Source organism: Humulus lupulus, chromosome 1 (genome assembly GCF_963169125.1).
Source record: "Humulus lupulus chromosome 1, drHumLupu1.1, whole genome shotgun sequence".
Taxonomy (NCBI): domain Eukaryota; kingdom Viridiplantae; phylum Streptophyta; class Magnoliopsida; order Rosales; family Cannabaceae; genus Humulus; species Humulus lupulus.
The window spans coordinates 235463714-235485781 of NC_084793.1; positions in this window are offsets into that span (position 1 = coordinate 235463714).

Below are 22068 nucleotides of genomic sequence, written 5' to 3' on the forward strand. Positions count from 1 at the left end.
AAAGTCCCCTCCTTGAGCTATTTCATGCATATTTATAGGCTCAAGGGGGGATACATGGGCCATTGGGCCTTAACTCTCATTAATCTCCGTGTATCAAGGTAATAAAGATGGAATCATAAATATCATTATTGCAAGATCATAATCTTATAAGGAAATAATCTAAATCATGCAACCAGCCTGGTCGTACCTAATAGTCAGTCTTAATGAAGCAATGTGCATCTGGTCGATAACCGAACAACACCTTTTCACTTCAACTCTGCCACGTGTCAACCATGTATGAAAAATCCTTGCCACATCATCAAAAACCATTTTTGGGTAAACATTTGCCCCCCAAGTTTACTTTGTTGCGACCAACATAAATTAAACTTAGGAAACTGACCTTTTGTATGCCCCATAAAACCTGTCAGAGTCGTCATGCCTCTTCGAAAAAAGTAACCAATCATGTCCAATCAGAACTTTCCAATATTGTCTGACGGCTATTACAGTTCCCCATGTTTTGAAAAAGGTAATTCATGATTACTTCTTTTTTCGTGTCACCGTCACTATAAATAATACCCCAAATTCATATTTTCACTTTTTACTTTTCACTTGCCTTCTGTTTTTTCAAGAACTCCGAAGAACTTCGACCATTTGAGCCAAGAAAATCCCCGAAGCTCCTGCTGCTAATCTAAGGAATCTCCATTCATTCGTTCAAAGCTTTCATTTTTCACACTCCATCTTTCATCCAAGTAAGTTTTACGGACCTTTCAATTGTTTGAGTTGCCATGCAAAGTTGTTTTTTATTCGTTTCGTACCTGAGTTCTTGACTGTTTTTGACCGAAACTGTCTTGGGGTAAATGGGTATGTTCGATGTGTGATAAGGTAGTGAAATAATACTTCATAGGAGTTAGGATTCAGTTTGGTAGTCGAGATTGTAGATTTAGGGCGTAAAATCGAAGTAAAAATTCGATTTTTAAGCTAGTTGAAAAACTGGGTTTTTCCCGCCCTCTCAGAGTCGAAAAAGTTTTCTTTGAAAAAACTTTTTACTTTTGCTTTTTAATCCGCTTCTCAAACTACTCGTAAGAAACTTCGTGTTTTTACTAGAATGCTGCTGGTCGTATAAAAGCTTAACTTTTATATGCGAGCAACGTTATTCCTACATTCAACACAAGTCTTTAGACTAAGTTCTCATCTCCCTTTTTCTGTTCCCAGATTTTGATGCAAGATTCGTGGGGAGGTGAGAGACCAATTGACGAAGACCTGCTCGCTCAACTGCTCGTGGACGCAGAACAGCCGTCGTTACTTATTCTGGACATCCCTTTTTCTCGAACTCCACCCAACAGACCTCAGTCAAACCTTCCAACCATGGGTAGAGTAAAATCCACTGCCCAGAAAAAGAAAAATAAACCTTTTGAACACCAGCCTGCCCCACATGTAGAAATTCCCTCGACCAGTGGTAGAGCTGAGTGTACTCCCGAGCCAGGAATCCAAGCTCAAGCCCAACTTCGAAGTGCCACTCGACCATATATTTTCTTGAACATATAAACTGTTTATATGAGAGATGGAAATTTTTTGTCATTTAACATTAGGCCCACCACACCAATTTCGTTGTGCACTCTGATTGTTTTTCCAACAATTAGTACTAGAACATGTCATTAATCTCTGCATATTATTAATTGTTGTGTGAGACTATGAGAATTTTTATATTATATGTGATATATGTTTTAATGGATGGATGTTTATATTGATGATGATAGATTCTTAAGGGTTGTTTATAATGGTGCTTTTGGGTTTATGAATTGCTCTTAAAAGTTCTAGATGAAAAATGTAAGCCAATTTTTTGGGGCATAGGAATTTTGTAATTTTTCTTTTAAATTTTTGGGTAAAATTCTAAGATGGCTCGAGCCCCGAGCACAAACCCCAAGGCCCGAGCCTTGCGCCTGCACCCCAACTCGTGCCCACGCATGCCTACGCCTAGTTGTGCTCGCCTGCGCCCAGCCGCACCCCACGTCGTGCCTGCCTGCGCACCCCTCTGCCCAGCTGTGTGCCCCTGCCAGCTTCACCCTGAGCCGTGAAACCTCCACTTCCGGACCCTCTTGCTGCTGCCCATAATGGTGACACACCTAGGGTTTGTGTTATACAAACCCTAATGTGTTGTTACCATAATTTTTTTTAATTAAAAATCTGAAATTGAATTAGAATGATTTTAATTTGGAAATTTCTTTAATTGAAATAATATTGATTATTTTCCTTAATTAAAAATGTTTTAATTATTCTCTTCCATAATTAAATTTTTTTTAATTAAAATATCAAAAATTAAAATTATTTTGAATTTTAATTTATTAAAATTAAATTGTTTAATTTTATATTTGAATTAAATTGCTCAAATTCAAATTGGGCCTTACAAACTATTTGGGTGTTAAAACCCAAAGTTTAATTATTTTGAAAGGTTGTTTCAAATAATTAAAAAGTTGTATAATTCAAAATGGATATGGAAAAAGGTGACATTTGCTCAACAAGACTACATCTCAAGGTTCGAGATCAAGATGCTCTTCATCAGGCTTGAGTTAGTCTAGGTTACATTTTTATGTATTTTTTGCAAGTGTTGTAATTTTTCTAGAAATACCCAAAATTTACCAACCTGCTTTTATTTACTTATTATAAATATTTAAATATGCTTAAAGTGTTTAATATTTTGTCATGCATTATAACATGCCATTCATATACCCATACAGTATGCAATTAGCATGCATTACATTCGTGTAGAAACATGCTATTAGGAACGTCCTATATTTTAATATATGTATATATGATAATTCATATAATAATAAACTTAGTCTTAATTAGTTAAGATGGTAAATCAAAATAAAAGATGTTTAATTTGTTATTTTAATGAAAAATATTTTATTAAAATAAAATTATATTATCTTAATTAAAGAAAAATTAAAATTAGAATTAATGACACAATTTTTATTTTTTACTTAATTGGATTAGTAATTATTAGAATATCATTTGGTAAAAATAATTAAATTTATTTTTACAACTAAATTAAAAAATATTGATTTTGTGAAAAGCACACTTTTCCAAAATAGTGAGTGGGAGAAGGAGTTATTACAATAAGTCTCATGGTCTCCATTATTGGTTGAACACCAAGAGGCATAGGAATGGCCTCGTGTTGCCTCCATTTGAGGCATCCCTAAGGAAAGACTTCCGAATATGTTTATTTTATCTCAAGGTTGACTTCTCTTATGGGAATATAATTAGTGATGCATATCAAGTTTGACTGACCCTAAGGCACACTCTTGAGTTATGTCATTAATTGAAAATAATGGGTTACACTCCGAAGGTGTATCTAGGCTTTTGAGCATGACTAGTGCATCTTGACCAAACTAGCGGTAGTTTATATGTCAAAAGAGAAAAAAACATTTTTAAGTTTTCACTTATGAAACAGAGATTTGTCTCAAAACTAATTTGGAGTTAGTCTGACCTACCCCAAGGCTGGTCCATTAATTTTCAAATTAATTTATTGTGGATTAGTATATAATTTTTTATGTGTTTTTATATGTTGCATTCATGCATCATGTTTACTTTTCCAAATAAAATATGATATTTGTTATATGTTTTAATTCATTATATATTTTTTTATTTATTTCCAGCAACAATGGTTAATTCTCTTAATCCTGATCAAGTACTTGAAAACTTGGGAATTCACACACACCTCATTGATAAACTCTTGGAAATGATTCCATTTAGTCTTAACAGCATAATAAGATGGTATGAAGGGATTCACATTGTCTTTGGAACACAAAACTTGTACGGAGCGATCTATGATCTACCTCCAGAAGTTCTAAGCTTTTCATTAAGCTTTGATGAACATGAAAAATATGGTGAATGGATGAGATTGAATCACCTGGCATGTCAATGCATGTTATCGACCATGCATGTCGACATTAAAGAAATATATATGGTTATTGAAACTGCATACGAGATGTGGGCCTTGATAAAGAGTGATGCTCTGGCACATGCTCAATTTTTTAAATACGAGGTAAATTCGATTTACTCAAAAACTCTTCTTTAAAATTTTGAATGGCTAATTCAAAATTATGCCACTAATATTATTTTTCATATGTTCTTGTCTTCGGGGATGCAGAAATCTTTTTAGAAAAAGAGTAATTGCGTTGAAACCAAAACAAAGAAGAAATGATAAAGACGATTGAATAAAGAAAATATTAGTTTAGAAATTTATTTTGTTTACTTTAAAACAATTTAAATTTTTTTAGTCATTTTGAAATAGTTAATTTTCATTATGAAAGAAACTAATAAGTTCTTTCTTCAAATTAGTTCTAGAATTTTTCTAGAAACTATACTTTAGATTCATTTATTTGATGAGTGAGCAAGTTTAATATTTTTTTTGAATAATAAATCCAGTTGTTATTTTTTGAAATATATTTGTTCTACCTATTTCATCAATGAGTATAAATGATAATTATGAATTATTCATGATTGTGCAAGTCATAGATTTAATAAATAAGACATATTATTCCAACAACAATTAAGTGAAATATATATGTGAATTATTTTTTAGATTGGTTTGTAATTAATTAGACACATAAAAAAAATAAAAGATAGTCTTTTATTAGAACCATTATTTGTTTCTCTCCCTGTTTATATAATCTATTAATTAAAGTTAACCAAAAAGACATTTCTCTAATAAAAGCTCAAAAATTACATAATCGTTTAGCTAATACATGGAGATGTATGTTGAACCTTTTAATGTTTAAAGCTAAAAGAGATAATAAATAGTAAGTCAATATTGATTGACATTTATTTAAGATATGTTTAATTTGTTGAATGCAAAGAAAATTTCTAGAAACTTTCATGCAACATTCAATGTAAAGTCACTTAAAGACTTGTTTGATTTGATCAAAAGGAAGTCTAAACTCGAATTTGGAATTCATGTAATTCGCATGTGAACTTGGAATTCAAACCCAACTCACATACAACTAGAATGCTAAGAAAAATAAGTGTTTTAGAAATGGAATATAATCATATTAGATAAGATTAAATAGATAATAAGTAATCATTATCGTCTTTATTATTTCTATAATTTTAACACTCGTTATACTCTGTACATGTTTGATTATACAACATCAAAGACTTAAAAGTTGGGATTCACAAGTGGTTATGTGAATCAATTGAAAATTTTCCATGAAGTCATTTAGTGATACAATAATCATAAAATATTACAAAAGTGTTTGTATCTCTTAAATGCTACTTTAATGAAGCATGATTAACATAATCACTATATTTTTCTAGTTAAGTTAAACTAGAAATTATGACTGCAAGTCAAGTAAGCAAGTTACTGATAATTAACAATGATAAAACCAAATAAATCACAAATTCTGTAAAGCATTATTGTTGTGGGAGCGTTAGTTAGTAATTACTCTGTTACAAATATAAAGTTTAGTTTGTTGTGTGTAACACAATCTAACTATATTTCATTTACATACTAGTATGTAATGAAAGGTTTTAACAGAAAATGATGGTTGAAATACCATGAATCTAGAAATGGAATTTGAAATTCCTATGACATCTGGATTCTTGAACATCCAACTAAAGTTCATTAAACTTCATTTTGAAATAGGATATTCAAGAAGAAGAGGAGAACAGAGAAAAGTAAAGACTTTTCAAAGTAAGGTTAATAGCCGAAGGCTATAAATAGAAAAAAGAATTTATTACTCAAATAAATACCTTCTACTGTAACCAAGTTTAAATCTATTTACATACTCTTATCCATTGCTTTATGCATGGATTATGAGATTAATTTAAATGGATGTCTAAGTAGTCTTTACTAAATGGCTGACATGACAAAACCATTTAAAGATCTCGACCAGAAAGATTCAGCTGTGATTCTTATTCTTAATATTGATAACATTTTGATCATTGGGAATGATGTAGAGAAATTATCAATAGAAAAGAAATGGTTACCTGAACATTTCTAAATATTAGATTTGGAAAAGCCAAACATGTTCTATACATTCAAGTCTATAGAGATTGAAAGAACAATCTTTTGGCACTGTCTCAAGCGACTTATATAGATAAGAAGCTTAAATACTTTAGTTTATAAAAGTCTAAGAAAGGCTTTTTGTCTTCCCGATCAGCAGGATGTATTATCTAAATAATAATGTCCATTTATTCTTTTACTAGAAAAGAAGAACACGAGACAATATTCCTACAACTTAGTGATGGACTGTTTAATGTATCGAATGTTATGTTTACGAATTAACATTTGTTAAACGGTGGGAATAGTCAGCAGTTGTCAATCCAATGATGGATTGAGTCATTGAATAATTATAAGGACTTAATTTTAGAATCTTGAATATAATTGAGATTATATGTTTGTGTATTTAGGCAATGACCTAAAATCCCAAAGGATGAACTGATTTTAAACCAAATAGAATTCTTCAAAGATTGATATCAGAATCATTTTTCATAACAGTGGAGGAAATACATTAATCTGGAAATGTATTGGACATTTCAGAATTGTATGTTTCACCATAGAAACCGAAATGTAACAGCTATTGAGCAGTTAAATAGGCTATTTGATTTGGTTGAGTTCTTTGCCATTTTGGATAAGGTTTTCAGACTTGAATAAACTACTAGTTTCTCATTGCGAAAGCAATGGAGATATAACTATTCTATAAGAACTAGAAATCATGAGAGGGTAAAGCACTTGAAATGAAGTAGCATTTAATTCAAGACAATTTTACATAATTGATGTAGTGATCTTGAAGATAGCTTCAAAACTGTTTACAAAGACTTTGTTAGACAAATTCATTTAGGACAATGTGATTGACACATTGAGAGAGATGCCTCAATTTGCTTTAGGGCAAGTGGGAAATTGTTGGGAATAAAGAAATTGTAGTTGATAAATAATGAAATAAATAATCGAGTTGAATTATTATATATATAGACTATGTCCGATATTATGTTGATAATATTAAGTAAATATCATAAAATTCCAAAGTATATCTATGTGGTCTTAATCTCATATTGGTATGAGAGGATCGAGATAAATATAATAAACTTGAAACAGTTGGTAGTAAAATAAAGTTATGGAATCTTTAGATTAATTACTGCTAGTACGGTTCGCTAGTATTATGAATACAAGTGATCTAGATCCGGGTCACTAGTGTAGTAGGACACTTTAGTGAAGGTACTTTATATATAGTGATATATAGAACTGGACCAGATGTGATTTTTTAATACTTGTTTAAACACTGTTTCATAGTATTAATCAAACACATCAAACGATGATCATATACACGATGATCTTAATCCTAAGGTTACTATGAACTCTTATATATGTCATCTAATTCTTTGATTCATGCGTTAATGTTTGTCTGAATGATCAGGCAAAGAACAATTGTTTTGGGGACTCAATGATATAAATGGCTGGGGACATAGTCTAATAGATATGGAATCTCTACCTTCTTATAGATTGAATAATTGTTCCCTATTGGGTTGACTTTTGGAACTGAAAAGGTTGCGAGCGCTCACGTCACAAACTTGTTGTGACACAACCTTCACTAGTAAAGTCAATGGTACAATAGGAACAAGATATAGTTAAAAGGGTAAAATGGTAATTTTATTCCCTTTTTATTATGGACCATTAATAGATGATTAACATTTTATGTAATGATTATATCAATGGACACTTTATTCTTGAATAAAGTACTCTGTAAATATATGTCTATAATTATAAAGAGTTCAATCTCATATTTATAGTGAAGTAATCATGAGATTAATAAATATGATTATTTAATCAAAGAGCTTTGATTAATAATCTAATATTTATTGGAGCTTGATATTATAGGTCCATAGGTCCCCAGGGTGGCTCTATCAACACCATATCAATGTAAGAGTTGATACAATGGTAAAACTGTAATTTGGAAATTTGAGAAGAATTTGATTCTTTGGGTCAAATATACAATTATATGATAATTGAGATTGAATAATTAATTTGGGATTCATTATTAAATTTTCGAAAATATATTTATTTAAATATAAATTTTTTAAATATAAATAAATAAATAAAATTTTGAAATTAATTATTTTATTTGAGTGAGAGAAAATAAAATTGGTAAGTCAATTTTTTTTTTTGATTTATTGAATTTTTAAAAGATGATGATAATGATGATCATCAATTTGAATTTTAAATTTTAAATTTAAATATTGAAATATGATTGTGAATTTTTCCTTAAAAAGATGATACCGTATTTTGTGGAATGGTTGATTTTAATTAAATAAATAAATAAAAGTGTTTTCCGTAAAATTAGCATTGGTGACGTGGCAAGTGATCCCTGGACACGTGGCTGACACCTGGAAACGTTCTGCTAGAGTATCGACCAGAGGACACATTAGAAGCAGTGCAAGCCTGTCTTACCTGCGACCAGTCTGGTCGATAGTTCCGTGTACAAGGCGACATTAATGGGAAGATCTTTATGAATCCCGAATTTATCTCACACAATCTCATGAGTATCCGATTATTCAGGAAAGAATATCTGTAACAATCTTTTGTAATCCCCCTTGAGCCTATAAGTAGCCAGAGATAGCTCAAGGGAGGGGACTTTTGGCTTTTGGAACCGTGAGAGATTATAGTAATTATCCTAGGAATATTGTATTGTTCTTCAGAAAGTGGTGAAACTCATAGAACCCTAGTTCTTTGATCACTCTTCTGGTTTTTATATCAATATCATTCTAAGTGGACGTAGGTCATTACCAGATCCTGGGGCCGAACCACTATAAAATGCTGTGTCTTATTTACTTTTGTCATTACATTCTTCTCATCTCTTTCATTCATATCAAGCATATTCTGACTCTGTGTCAGTTGGCCAAATTGTGGGTCAACATTCTGGTGCTTTCATTGAGAGCTTGATTTATCGTTGTTGAGAAAACTAATGGTGAAAGCTGGAAAGAAAACTGGACAAGCAGCCGCCGCTGCACCGTCAAACCCGCCACCTCCTCCTCCTGCAAGCATGGCAGAGGATGAGCCACAACTGGATTTTGAGGAGGAGGAAATGGATGATGCAACGTTGAAGAGTACCCTGGGCGCGTTGCAGGAAGAGCTGGGTAGTCTGAAGGCCAATCAGGAGACTGCCGCTGAAGTTATGGCACAGCAGCAGCAGGAGATTGATCGGCAGCGCGCGGAATTGAGCGAAAGGCAGGCGGAGGTGGACCGCCGCCAGAACGAAGCCATGGAAGCCTTGCTATTGTCCAGAAATCAGACTGCACCTGCCTCGCAGCCTGACCAACCGGTGAATGGACCACCCCAGAGGGGTCCAAATCCAAGCCCACCGATCCAGCCTTCGAGTCCACATGATGATGTCCCACGGGATCCTGAGGCACAGCCACCATCCCAAGATGCTCGGGGTAATCCCCCGCAACAGAGGCAAAATAGGGCCGAGCATCAGCCTCGCAGCCCTAGGCGCAGTAGGGATGATGGGCCGAACCTACCGAACAGAGGTCAGTACCCTCCTGGCAACAGGAGGGACTCAGAGTTAGGCTCTGCGGTCCGGGGCCCCCCACGGCACGATGATGCACGGGGACACCACGACCAGCGCTGGCCACCTTCTAATGCTCGGGATGATTCAGCCAGAAACGGACATCGAGGGAACAGTCTATCTCACCATAGCCAGTCGAGGTTCAGAGATGGCCACGGATACAATGAGGCCGACTCAGGCAAAGGAAATGCCGGTGGGAAGAATGGAGAAAGAGGTAAAGGCAGGAGCCATGTACCCCAAGATGACTAACCAAATAGACAGGATGCTGGGGGGCAGCCCAGACAAAATAATGTCTTCGATCGGCTCAGGGGTAGCGAGCAGTGGAGAAGAGAAGAGGACCTGAGAGATGTACTTAATGATCTCCGTGAGAGGCATGGCGAGAATGTCCCCCCGGCAACAGTGGCCACAGCGATTCCTGCCGCTGTGCAGGCCCAGATAGACGCCCTCAACCAGGCTGTGCAGCAACTGGTCGGGGGAAGGACTTCATACGTCGACCACGATAGGAGGAAAGGCACTCCTTTTGTACAAAGGATAGCTAACGCCGAAACTCCCAGCAAATTCAAGATGCCTACGCTTCCAAACTTTGACGGATATGGAGACCCAGTCTCACATGTCAATAAGTTTGAAATTCAAATGGACATTCAGAAAGTGTCTGAAGACGCTCGGTGCAGGATCTTCCCTGCAACACTTGTTGAAGCTGCGCAGGAGTGGTTCTTTAAATTCCCTCCCGCAAGCATTGTTTCCTGGGAAATGTTTGTACGGGAGTTCTACGGACAGTTCTATGCTGGTCGTATACACCCGACCGAAGCAAACCAGCTAGTCGAAATTCACCAGCAGGATGGGGAGTCAGTGAAAGACTACATCCAACGTTTTATGTGAGCTGCAGCTGGAGCGAAGACGGTCTGGGACGAAGGGAAGATGATGGCCATAACTGCAGGAGTAAAACGTCGTTCTCCCCTCTGGAAGAGTCTCCGAAAGGAAGGGGTGAGAACTACCCAAGAATTTTTGGATCGAGCTGATCGCTATATCAAGCTTGAAGAGGCCATTGCCGACGATGGAAAGCCCTCAGGCAAGGATAAGAAGGCTTCCGAACCTGCCAAAGCCGCCAATGGTTCCAAACCTAATGGCAACGTCAAAGGCAATGGGAACGGCAACGGTAATGGCAAGAATGGTGGAAAACGACCGTATAACGAGCCTTCCACCTCCGACAACAAACGAGCTAAGGGTAATCGTTATGAGCCTCGGTTCACTAACTACACTGCCCTCATTGAGTCTCGGGAAGAGGTTTACCAGGCCACAAGCTCCAGTGTGCCTTACAAGAAACCTGGACCCATTCGAAAGGACATTTCGAAAAGAGACACTACCAAGTTCTGTCGTTACCATAACGACTACGGACATGACACTAATGAATGCAACCAGTTAAAAGACGAAATCGAGTTCCTTATTAGACAAGGACACTTGAGAAGATACGTACGGGCCTCGGGAAATTCCCAACGAGAAGCTCCGGGTGGCAACGAGCAAGCGTCCACACGCCAACGCTCGCCACCATTACAGCCTGCCCCCGTGGCTGGAACACTCTTAACCATCTGCGGAGGCCCGCACCTCGCGGGAAATAGCGGAAAGGCCAGAGAACGATATGCTCGGACTCTGCGCCACGACCAGGACATCGAGATGATGACTGTGGAGGACCGTGCACCAAAAAAGGCTCGATCAGAGGAAGGTGAGATAACCTTCTCTGATGGCGATGCTCAACACGTCCGGTTCCCACATTCCGATCCGCTGGTCGTGGATATCTAGATGGCCAATATGATGGTGAAGAGGGTACTGGTCGATACAGGAAGTTCAGTGAACATCCTGTATAAGTCAACACTGGAATGCATGAAATTGTCCGTAAAAGACTTGGAGCCCTGCAATCAAACAATATACGGCTTCTCTGGAGAAGGACTCGCCCCAGCCGGAATGATCAAACTCCCAGTAACGACGGGTACAACGCCTGCAACAAGGACATTACTCGCCACTTTTGTAGTGGTCGATTGTCCTTCGGCGTACAACGCCGTTATTGGAAGGCCAATACTGGTTGATCTACGGGCCGTCATCTCTATGTGGCACCTAGCCATGAAATTCCCAACAGACGCGGGGGGGTAGGACGCATTTTGGGAAACCAAAGGGAAGCCAGGGAGTGCTACAACGCCTCGATCACAAAGGCGAAAAGTGGAACGTCGAGGAGCACTGCCCCAGATAGATTGCAGATGGCAGTTGATACGCAAGCCCAATCAGGTGATGAAGTCACCAAATAGGGTGTTGCCCAAAGTGAGGATGGAGATTTGGATCCTCGCTTTGGGGATTTTGAAGAAAATGTTGGACCCGTCGAGGACCTGGAGGAGGTCCAACTCGACAAAGAGGACCCAACCAGAGTCATAAAGGTTGGGAAAAACTTAGATCCTACCACGAAGCATGCACTGGTGGAATTCTTGTGAGAGAACCAGGAGGTTTTCGCCTGGTCGCATAAAGACATGGTTGGGATAGATCCTGTAGTAATCATCCATGTCCTGAATATAGACAAGACCTTTCCACCAGTGCAACAAAAAAGGAGGCTGCTCGATAAAGATAGATCACGAGCCTTAAAAGAAGAAATCGAAAGGTTAAAGAAGAACGGATTCATAAGGGTGACTTTTTATCCGTCATGGGTCTCCAATCCGGTGCTGGTCCCCAAGCCTAACGGCAAGTGGCGGACCTGTGTGGATTTTACAGACCTCAATAAAGCCTGCCCAAAAGACTGCTTCCCACTCCCAAGGATCGACCAGCTGGTCGATGCCACTGCAGGGCATGAGATCTTCTCATTCATGGATGCATATTTAGGCTACAACCAGATTAGCATGCATCCCCCTGATGAGGATCACACCAGCTTTCGAACCGATACAGGCTTGTACTGTTACAAAGTAATGCCCTTCGGACTGAAAAACGCAGGTGCGACTTACCAACGGCTTGTCAACCACATGTTTAAGGAGCTAATCGGTGTAAACATGGAGGTATACGTGGATGACATGCTGGTAAAGTCTAAGAAGGCAGAAGGACATGTGAGGGATTTACAAGAGTGCTTTAATGTGTTAAACAAGTACCAAATGAAATTAAATCCCCTCAAGTGTTCCCTTGGAGTCGGATCATGGAAGTTTTTGGGGTTTATCGTAAATTCAAGAGGAATCGAGGCCAACCCCGACAAGATAAAGGCCCTGATCGACATGAAGTCGCCAGAAAGGATCAAAGATGTACAAAGTTTAACCGGGAGAATCGCAGCCCTAAGTAGATTCATTTCAAAATCAACAGACAAGTGCGTCCCATTCTTCAATCTACTTAGGGGGAATAAAAAGTTCGAGTGGACAGAAGACTGTGAGCAAGCATTCCAGGGGTTGAAAGCTCATATGGCACAACCTCCCATTTATCAAAGCCGATCGAAGGAGAAACTTTGTTTATTTATCTGGCGATTACTGAAGTTGCTGCCAGCGCAGTGCTAGTGCGAGAGGAAGAAGGTGTACAAAAAGCAGTCTACTATGTCAGCAAGAGACTGATCGGGGCAGAATTGAGATATCTGACAATCGAGAGGTTAGCATATTGCTTGATCCTTGCCTCTAGAAAGCTGCGCCCCTACTTCCAAGCCCATCCTATCACAGTTCTAACTGACCAACCCCTTCGGCAAGTCCTCCAAAAACCTGAGGCGGCCGGGCGATTGTTAAAGTGGGCAGTCGAGCTAGGACAGTTCGACATAACCTATTCACCGCGAGCAGCAGTAAAGGGACAAGTCTTAGCCGATCTTATTGCGGAGTTCACCGAACTCCCAGACAGTGAGCAGTGCGAACTACCTGAGGCGCCCGTGCCTCAAGACAAAACTCCTTCGTGGAAGCTATTCACGGATGGTTCATCCAACGAATCCCACGCTGAAGCGGGAGTGATATTGATAACGCCGGAAGGGCATTGATTTCACTGCGCCATCAGGTTCGACTTCACTGCATCAAATAATGAAGCAGAATACGAAGCACTCCTCGCTGGATTGAGAATGGCAAAGGATATGAGCATAAAGACGCTTGATATCTACAGTGATTCACAGCTGGTGGTGAATCAGGTCCTAGGAGAATATCAAGTGCGAGGTTTGAAAATGGTAGCCTACTTAAATAAAACAAAGGACCTGCTAGCCCAGTTCACGAAGTACACCCTCCAACAGATCCCGCGAGATCAGAATTCAAACGCGGACGCCTTAGCCAAACTCGCGAGCGCAAAGGATGCTGACACTTTGAACTTTGTGCCAGTTGGAAGACTGAGTAAGCCGAGCATACAAGCAACTGAGTCCAGTATGGAGATTCGAATGGAGGATACATGGATGGCGCCTTACTTGGAGTATCTGACAAATGGTACGCTCCCAACAGATAGGAACAAAACCAGAACTCTACAAAGACGAGCTGCTAGGTACATACTGGTCGGTGGTGTTATGTACCGAAGAGGATTCTCAATGCCACTACTCAGGTGCGTTACACCAGAAAAGGCTAAGGAGCTCATGAAGGAGGTGCATGAAGGCTTCTGCGGGGATCACGCTGGGGGGCAGAGTTTGGCAAAAAAGATTCTAAGGCAAGGCTACTTCTGGCCAACGATGAACGAGGATTCGATGGAGTATGTACGAAGATGTGATAAGTGTCAAGGGTTCTCCAAGATTCCACGAGCAGCTCCAAACGAACTGAAGCAGATGCAGAGCCCGTGGCCTTTTGCGGTATGGGGGATAGATTTGATTGGATCCCTGCCTACAGGGAAAGGCGGAGTAAAGTACGTAGTTGTGGTAGTTGATTACTTCACCAAATGGGCCGAAGCTGAACCACTCGCAACCATCACAACCAAGAAAGTTCTTGATTTCGTCATCAAGAACATTGTATGCAGATATGGTTTGCCCAGGAAGATAGTTTCAGACAACGGGACCCAATTTGACTGCGACTTATTCACCGATTTTTGCGAGAGGCATGGAGTTATTAAAAGCTTTTCTTCAGTTGCACACCCCCAAGCAAACGGGCAGGTCGAAGCCGTAAACAAGACTCTTAAAGACACCCTAAAGAAAAGACTTGAAGAAGCTAAAGGAGCGTGGCCAGAGCAGTTGCCTGAAGTCCTCTGGTCGTATAGAACGTCTCACTGAACAGCAATAGGACATACTCCATTTTCCCTAGCCTATGGGTATGAGGCCATGTTGCCTGTTGAGTTAGATCCCCCCTCACATCGGCGTTTGACTTACGACCAGGATCAGAATAGCCAGCTAATGATGGAGTCCCTAGACTCAATTGATGAGATACGAGAGAAATGTCAACTCCGAGTTGCTGCATATCAGCAAAAAGTCGCCCGGTACTTTAACTCCAAAGTTAAAGAAAGAAAATTCAACGTCGGTGACTTGGTGTTACGACGAGTTTTCTTAAATACCCGCGACCCTACTGCTGGAGTGCTCGGACCCAATTGGGAAGGACCTTACCAATTTGAAGAAGTCCTTCATCCAGGCACATACAAACTTGCACGCTTAAATGGAGATCTCGTTCCCCGCTATTGGAATGGAGAACACCTGCGCAAGTATTATCAGTAAACAGCCCCTTTTAAAGGACTGGCTTGTATTAAATTTCAATTTTTACAAGTTTTGCAAAGAGGGTTAGCCACGTTGTATGGCTAACTGCTCGTATATGTAAGGTTCTATTATAGAATCACTCGTAAAGACATGTTTAGTCCATTTTTAATACGAGATTATAAGGGACTGTGCGCAGCCAGTCATTCTTGCCAACCTTTGTGAATTTACATTTACAAGTATTTGTTCATTACATGTGTTGTTTTGCTGTACTACAAGTATCATTTTTCCGCAAGAACAGGAATGTTCGAACAGGCCATGGTCAGGGCAAGTGACCAAGGACCTAAAGCTCCTCGATCACTTGGGGGGCATATAAGGCACATCGATAGCAAAGCATACTCGCAAGGTATGTAAACATATGAACAAAATGAGTGAAAGCATGCTGCAGTACTTAGAGTATTTTTCAAAATTTATGTTTTGTTAAATCATGCCAAAGTACTATGCTAAGTTCGGTCATACAGACAAATGTTATAATAAATAAAAATATTATAGCATCAAGATTTAAGCTTTTACACCGCAAGCATCGCTGCTTGGATGTAACTATTCGAATAAAAGAAAAAAAGATTTGCTGCCCGTGCAGCAAAGTTTAAAAAGAAATTATTGTCTTTACATCACGACCCGTAGGCCGTGTGGCCAAAAAGAGAGAAAAAAATAAATGGGAAAGTTTAAGAGGAATTTGGGGCCGGAGGGTCCTGGGCAGCATCCTGGTTGGTTGCGTCCTCGGCAACTTCTTCTTCTTCTACACCAACGATGCTTGGAGAAGCAGGGATCCTCAGTCTTGCCTCCTCTTCGGCTAGTTGAGAGGTGCAGTTAGCCAACTCAGCAGTCCTGACTTCCTCCGAAATATAGCTAAAGTCGGCACCCTGATTATGTTTCCAGAAGTTGTAGAAACATCGGAGCGTCGTCCTCTTGTACTTTTCAAGATTTTTGGAGTTGTCAAGCTCCAGCTGCTTCACCTTGCCTTCAAGAGTGACAATAGCCTCGTCCTTGGACTTGAGTGTCTCTCCCAGATGCTTGATCTCACGAAGATGGGTTTGGTTGGACTCTCGATACTGCTGCCTCAACTTTACCGCGACATCTTTTGCAGCTTCAGCCTCTGACAATTTGGTCACCGCAGCATCCCTTTCTTAAGCCATTGCCTCCAACTCCTTGGCGTGCCTAGCCTCCGCAGCCGAAAGCTCCTCAGCCGCCTTCACTTGATGCCTCTCAGTGGCCTTTGCCTTGGCCTGCTCGATGGAAGCCTGGATACGGGTACGAGCAGTGATAGCAGATAGCAAGGCCTGTGAACAAAGGAAAGAGTTAGAACCTGCCGTGAAGAATAAAAGACTAAGACTTAAAAAGTGAAGAAATACCCACACTGGAGATTTCATTCAGGGTCGTATTCAGAACCTGGTCAGCCCCCATGTTTTCATCCTCGACCATTGCATCTCTGACACGGTCACCTTTGCCAATGCGGTCAAGGCGATCCCTGGCTGATCGAAGGGTACAGCTCATGAGTTTGGCCCCGAGAGCTTCTTCACGAGTAATTTCCTCTCTAGTGGGCGCAGCCGGAGGATTTGGTGGGGCAGGAGGAGTCTGCTTCTCAGTAGGAGCTGGTGGATGAGTTTGCCCCGTTGGCCCAAGAGTTTGCCCAGTTGGCGCGTCCTTGGGAAGGTCTTCTTTTCGACCCTTCTTGGCTGGAGGGCCTCGGCTAGATTCGCCAGTTCTCCTCTTGGATCTCCGCTGGAGTTGCGGAACCTCCTCTTCCTCCTCAGCCTGGTACATGTCAAAGATATTGGGAGTGGCCATATCTGCATGCAAGTAAACACAGGAAACTGATAAGAATAAGAGGCAGATGAAAATATATTATATGCAACAGAAGAAAGGCAACAAAGTGAATACTCGAGCTACAACTACTGGTCGCTACATTATTGACTCTATTAGTCATATACTCATTATCTGGCATGAAGAAGTCTGGCCCTAATTTTGGAGTATACGTAAAGTTTCCTTCCCCGTAAAACAAATGACAGGGAATTGGCAAACCATTTAAAAGTAAAATAGTGTTACCGTTCTCATCAGAGGACTCTCCCAAGTCCACAGCTGGCTCTTTGGCCTTTTGTTTCCCCTTTCCTTTGGGAGCAGAAGGCCTTTCTGCGGAAGGATTGCCCGTGGGCTCCCTAATAGTAATCCCCGTTGGCCTCCACCGAGGAGGAGACAGAGGAGGTTGCTGCTCGGGAACCCCCTCGGTAGTGGCTTCGTCCACCACGGACCCTCTAGTTTCATGGCGAGGAGCCAGGAGGCCAGACCGCCTCAAGTTTTCTTCAGTCACCAGGATCTTGACGCATTTTGCTGCGTCGGACATCCTGGCCAGAGTATTAGACCTCAACACCATGTCTGGTGTTGGGGTTGGACATAACCAAGGGCCTGAAAAACAGATTACAGTTTAAGAAAAATGAAAGGAGACACCTTGAGTAAAAGTATCGACCAGTCAGAAACAGTGCTTACCTCCTCGTGCGAAGGCCAGGTTGTTGCTGGATATGTCTGGGGTAAGGAAGTACTCCTTATTATACTGCCCCACATTCGAGATATGCGTAGTGTCACTCAGGAATGTTCGATTGGTTTCCTGGTGACAAAGATGGAAGAAACCCGTTCTGTGTTGTTGTGGGTTAGACTTGAGGTCAAAGAGATAGTTGACCTCGTGGGGTGAAGGTTCTGGCCATTTCTTAAGTTTATACAGGATATAGAGTGCGGCCAGCATTCTATATCTGTTTGGAGTTATTTGGAAGGGGGCGACACCAAAATAATTGGCCACCCCCACAAAAAAGGGATGAAGAGGGAGATAAGCTCCCGCCTCAATATGATACCGAGACCAGGCGCTGTTGACACCTCCGGGGAGGTTAGCCCTCTGGTCTGCGGTAGGCTGTATAATGGAAACCCCTGTGAGGGGGAATCTCGTGAAGCAGTTAGCAATCATTCGAAGAGTCACTGAACTGGCCAGGGAAGTATACCACTCGACATCAGGCAAGTTCTGATGGCGAGGGCTGGCCCTAATTTGGATATTAGGGCCAGGAGCGAGATTTTCTCGACCGGTGGTCGTGGGAGCCCTTGCCTGCGAATCAGGCCGAGCAGGAGAATTTGGGTTGTTTTCAGACTCGGGTCTTTTCTTGCCTCAAGATTTGGAACGGGCCATTGGAAGAGAAGAATGGGGTCTGGAAGAGGATCGAGAAAAAGGGATCTCGTGGACACGGTCAGCTGGTTGATCTTCTCCCTCGAGCAGTTGGGCGAGAAGGTCATCGTCAATAGGCCTTTCACCTCCCCACAAATCTGGCATTAAAGTCTGCATACAGAAGAATGGGGAGGTGAGGATAGAAAACTTTTAAAAGCTTTTTAGAATAGCGCTGGTCGAGTATAAAAATTAAGTTGTTATACAACAACATTCTAACAAAAAGCTAAATTTTTCTACACGAACAGTTTGAAAAACGGATCAAAGGGTGAAAGTAAAAAGTATTTCTGAAAAAGCTTTTTCAACTCCCCTCAGGGCGGGAAAAATTTAATTTTCAACTAGCCTAAAGATCGAATTTTTACTTCGATTTTACGTCCTAAAAAGCATGATCCTGGATTTTAAACTAACTCGTAACCCTATTTCGCCTACAAAATATTCTGTCTCCAAGTGTCTCAAACCAGAAACAGATAAACTCAAACAGTACACAGTCAGAAGCATGCATCACAAAAAATTAGAAGCGTGGGAACTCGAAAACTTACCAAGAAAAGTGATTGTGAAGATGGAAGAAGGGTCTTCAGAGGTCAAGAAGCTCTCGAATGGGGTCCTGAAAGTGCAGACGGAACGGTCTTCAGGAACGATAAAGGCTCTGGATTTTAGGTTTTCTTGTGGAGACGATGGCGTGCGTAAAAAGAAAATAAAGGCTTCGAAGGTCTTATATAAGTTTGTCTCTGATAGTAAAAAGTGTTCTCATTAGTTTCCCTTTTTCAAAGTATGGGGAAGCGGGATGGCCGTCGAAATATTTTCTGGGGAACCGAAAGGACGTGATATGACAGAGGTAGGTTGCTTTTTTCAAGAACACACGAAGGGTTCTGACACGTCAGGCGGGGTTACCGAAGAGTCGCTCGTTTAAAAGTTTATTTACTGCTACTGATAAATAAACTTGGGGGGCAAATGTTATCCGTAAAATTAGCATTGGTGACGTGGCAAGTGATCCCTGGACACGTGGCTGACACCTGGAAACGTTCTGCTAGAGTATCGACCAGAGGACACATTAGAAGCAGTGCAAGCCTGTCTTACCTGCGACCAGTCTGGTCGATAGTTCTGTGTACAAGGCGACATTAATGGGAAGATCTTTATGAATCCCGAATTTATCTCACACAATCTCCTGAGTATCCGATTATTCAGGAAAGAATATCTGTAACAATCTTTTGTAATCCCCCTTGAGCCTATAAGTAGCCAGAGATAGCTCAAGGGAGGGGACTTTTGGCTTTTGGAACCGTGAGAGATTATAGTAATTATCCTAGGAATATTGTATTGTTCTTCAGAAAGTGGTGAAACTCATAGAACCCTAGTTCTTTGATCACTCTTCTGGTTTTTATATCAATATCATTCTAAGTGGACGTAGGTCATTACCAGATCCTGGGGCCGAACCACTATAAAATACTGTGTCTTATTTACTTTTGTCATTACGTTCTTCTCATCTCTTTCATTCATATCAAGCATATTTTGACTCTGTGTCAGTTGGCCAAATTGTGGGTCAACAAAAAGGAAAATGCAATATCCCGGAAAAGGGAATACTGTTACACGCATGACACAGTCTAGGGACTGTGCCATGTGTGTAGGACAGTGCAGATAAAATATCTGTGTTGTTTTTATTTTATTTATTTAATTAATCAATAATTTGAGAATAGATTTTTTCAAATTTGGTAAGTTAGATATCACCCAAATCAATTCCTATCATCATTATGATATTATTATTAGGAATAATAAGGTAATATATAATCTCCAATATATATATATATATTATATGATAAGAATAAGAAAATAAGAGAGTAAGAATTCAAAAAAAAATTTAGAATTTGTCGGACAAGAAATTGTCATCTTCTTCATTTATTCTAACCCTTTGCAAGCCATAATCTAAGTTCTCATGTGTTTAGATATACTTGTGATTTCTAAATTACAAACCATTGTTCTCTATGTGCCCACACACATCTTGAGGTGTAGAGAACACTCCAGAAGATCGTGGTTTGAGTACTCAAAGTGTTGGATAGGAAGATCGTTATATATACGAAAAGGCTCAAGGACACTTGATAGACTTCAAGAAGTAAATATTTCTGTTCTTGAATATTTGTATATATGTGCATATGATATATATAAGTATGTATATACTACTATATATGTTGCATGATTAATGATATTGCATATTAATGTTTCTGCCTGGATGTTTCTTGAACATATAAACTGTTTATATGAGAGATGAAATTTTTTTGTGTTTTAACACTGGGCCCACCATGCCAATTTCGCTGTGTACTCTGATTGTGTTTTCCAACACTTTCAATGTTTGATGTCGTTTTATTGCCATGTGTCTTTTTCAAATGCCACGTCACTGAGTCCAAAATTGGGTTAAACACTTACTTTAATAGGTTACTAACTATTTTACTCATTTTATATGATCTTAGTTCTCTCATATTAATACAAGATCATATCTTCATAAATGAATATGGAATTTTCTTGATATTTATATAAATTATTCAAACAATAATTATAACATTCAAATATAATAAAATTGTACTTTTATTTATATCAACAAAATATTTTTACATGCTTTTAGGGCATAAATCCTAACAATCTCTCACTTGCCCTCAAAGCAAGTGAGGCATCTATCTTAAACCCATGTTGTGTACATGACCCATAAACGGCTTTGCAGGAAGTGCCTTGGTAAACATATCTGCCAAATTCTGTTTCGACGCCATCTTCATAACAGTCACATGACCTTGGTGCACAATCTCTCTAACTAGATGATATTTCCATTCTAGATACTTTCCTCTCTTGTGGCTACTAGGTTTCTTAGAGTTAGCTACTGCTCTACTGTTGTCACAGTTCAGGATTAGTGGCTGCTCAATTTCTGGAAATACTTCCAGATCAGTGTAGAACTTTCTAAGCCATATCGCTTCCTTAGTTGCTTCACAAGCTGCTATATACTCGACTTCCATAGTTGAATATGCAATACTAGATTGTTTAACACTTCTCCAGACTACAACTCCTCCACCAAGAGTGAACACTAACCCAGACGTGGACTTACGACTTTCTTTGTCTAATTGGAAATCATAATTAGTGTATCCAATAGGGTTTAGCTCACCCCGTGAATAAGCAAGCATGTAATCTCTCGTTCTCCTAAGATACTTGAGAATGTGCTTTGCTACAATCCAGTGTTCCAAACCAGGATTTGATTGACAACGATTTACAATCCCTACTGCATAGCATATGTCGGGCCTAGTACACAACATAGCATACATTAGACTCCCAACTGTTGAAGCATAGTGATACTTTCTCATGGCCTCTTCCTCTTGAGGTGTCTTTGGACATTGCTCTTTGGAAAAAGTAATTCCATGGCTGGTCGGTAATCGACCTTCCTTGGAATTCTCCATAGAGAACCTTTCAAGAACCTTATCCATATAATTAGCCTGAGAATGTGCCAAGAGCATGTTCTTCCTATCCCTTAAGATTTGAATTCCCAGAACATAGTTTGATTTGGCCAAATCTTTCAATTGGAACTTTTCAGCTACCCGCTTTGTCACGTTTGACAGTGTCTCTAAATCGTTACCAATGAGGAGAATGTCATCCACATAAAGAACTAAGAAAACCACCACTTTACCTTTGATATATTTATACACACATACTTC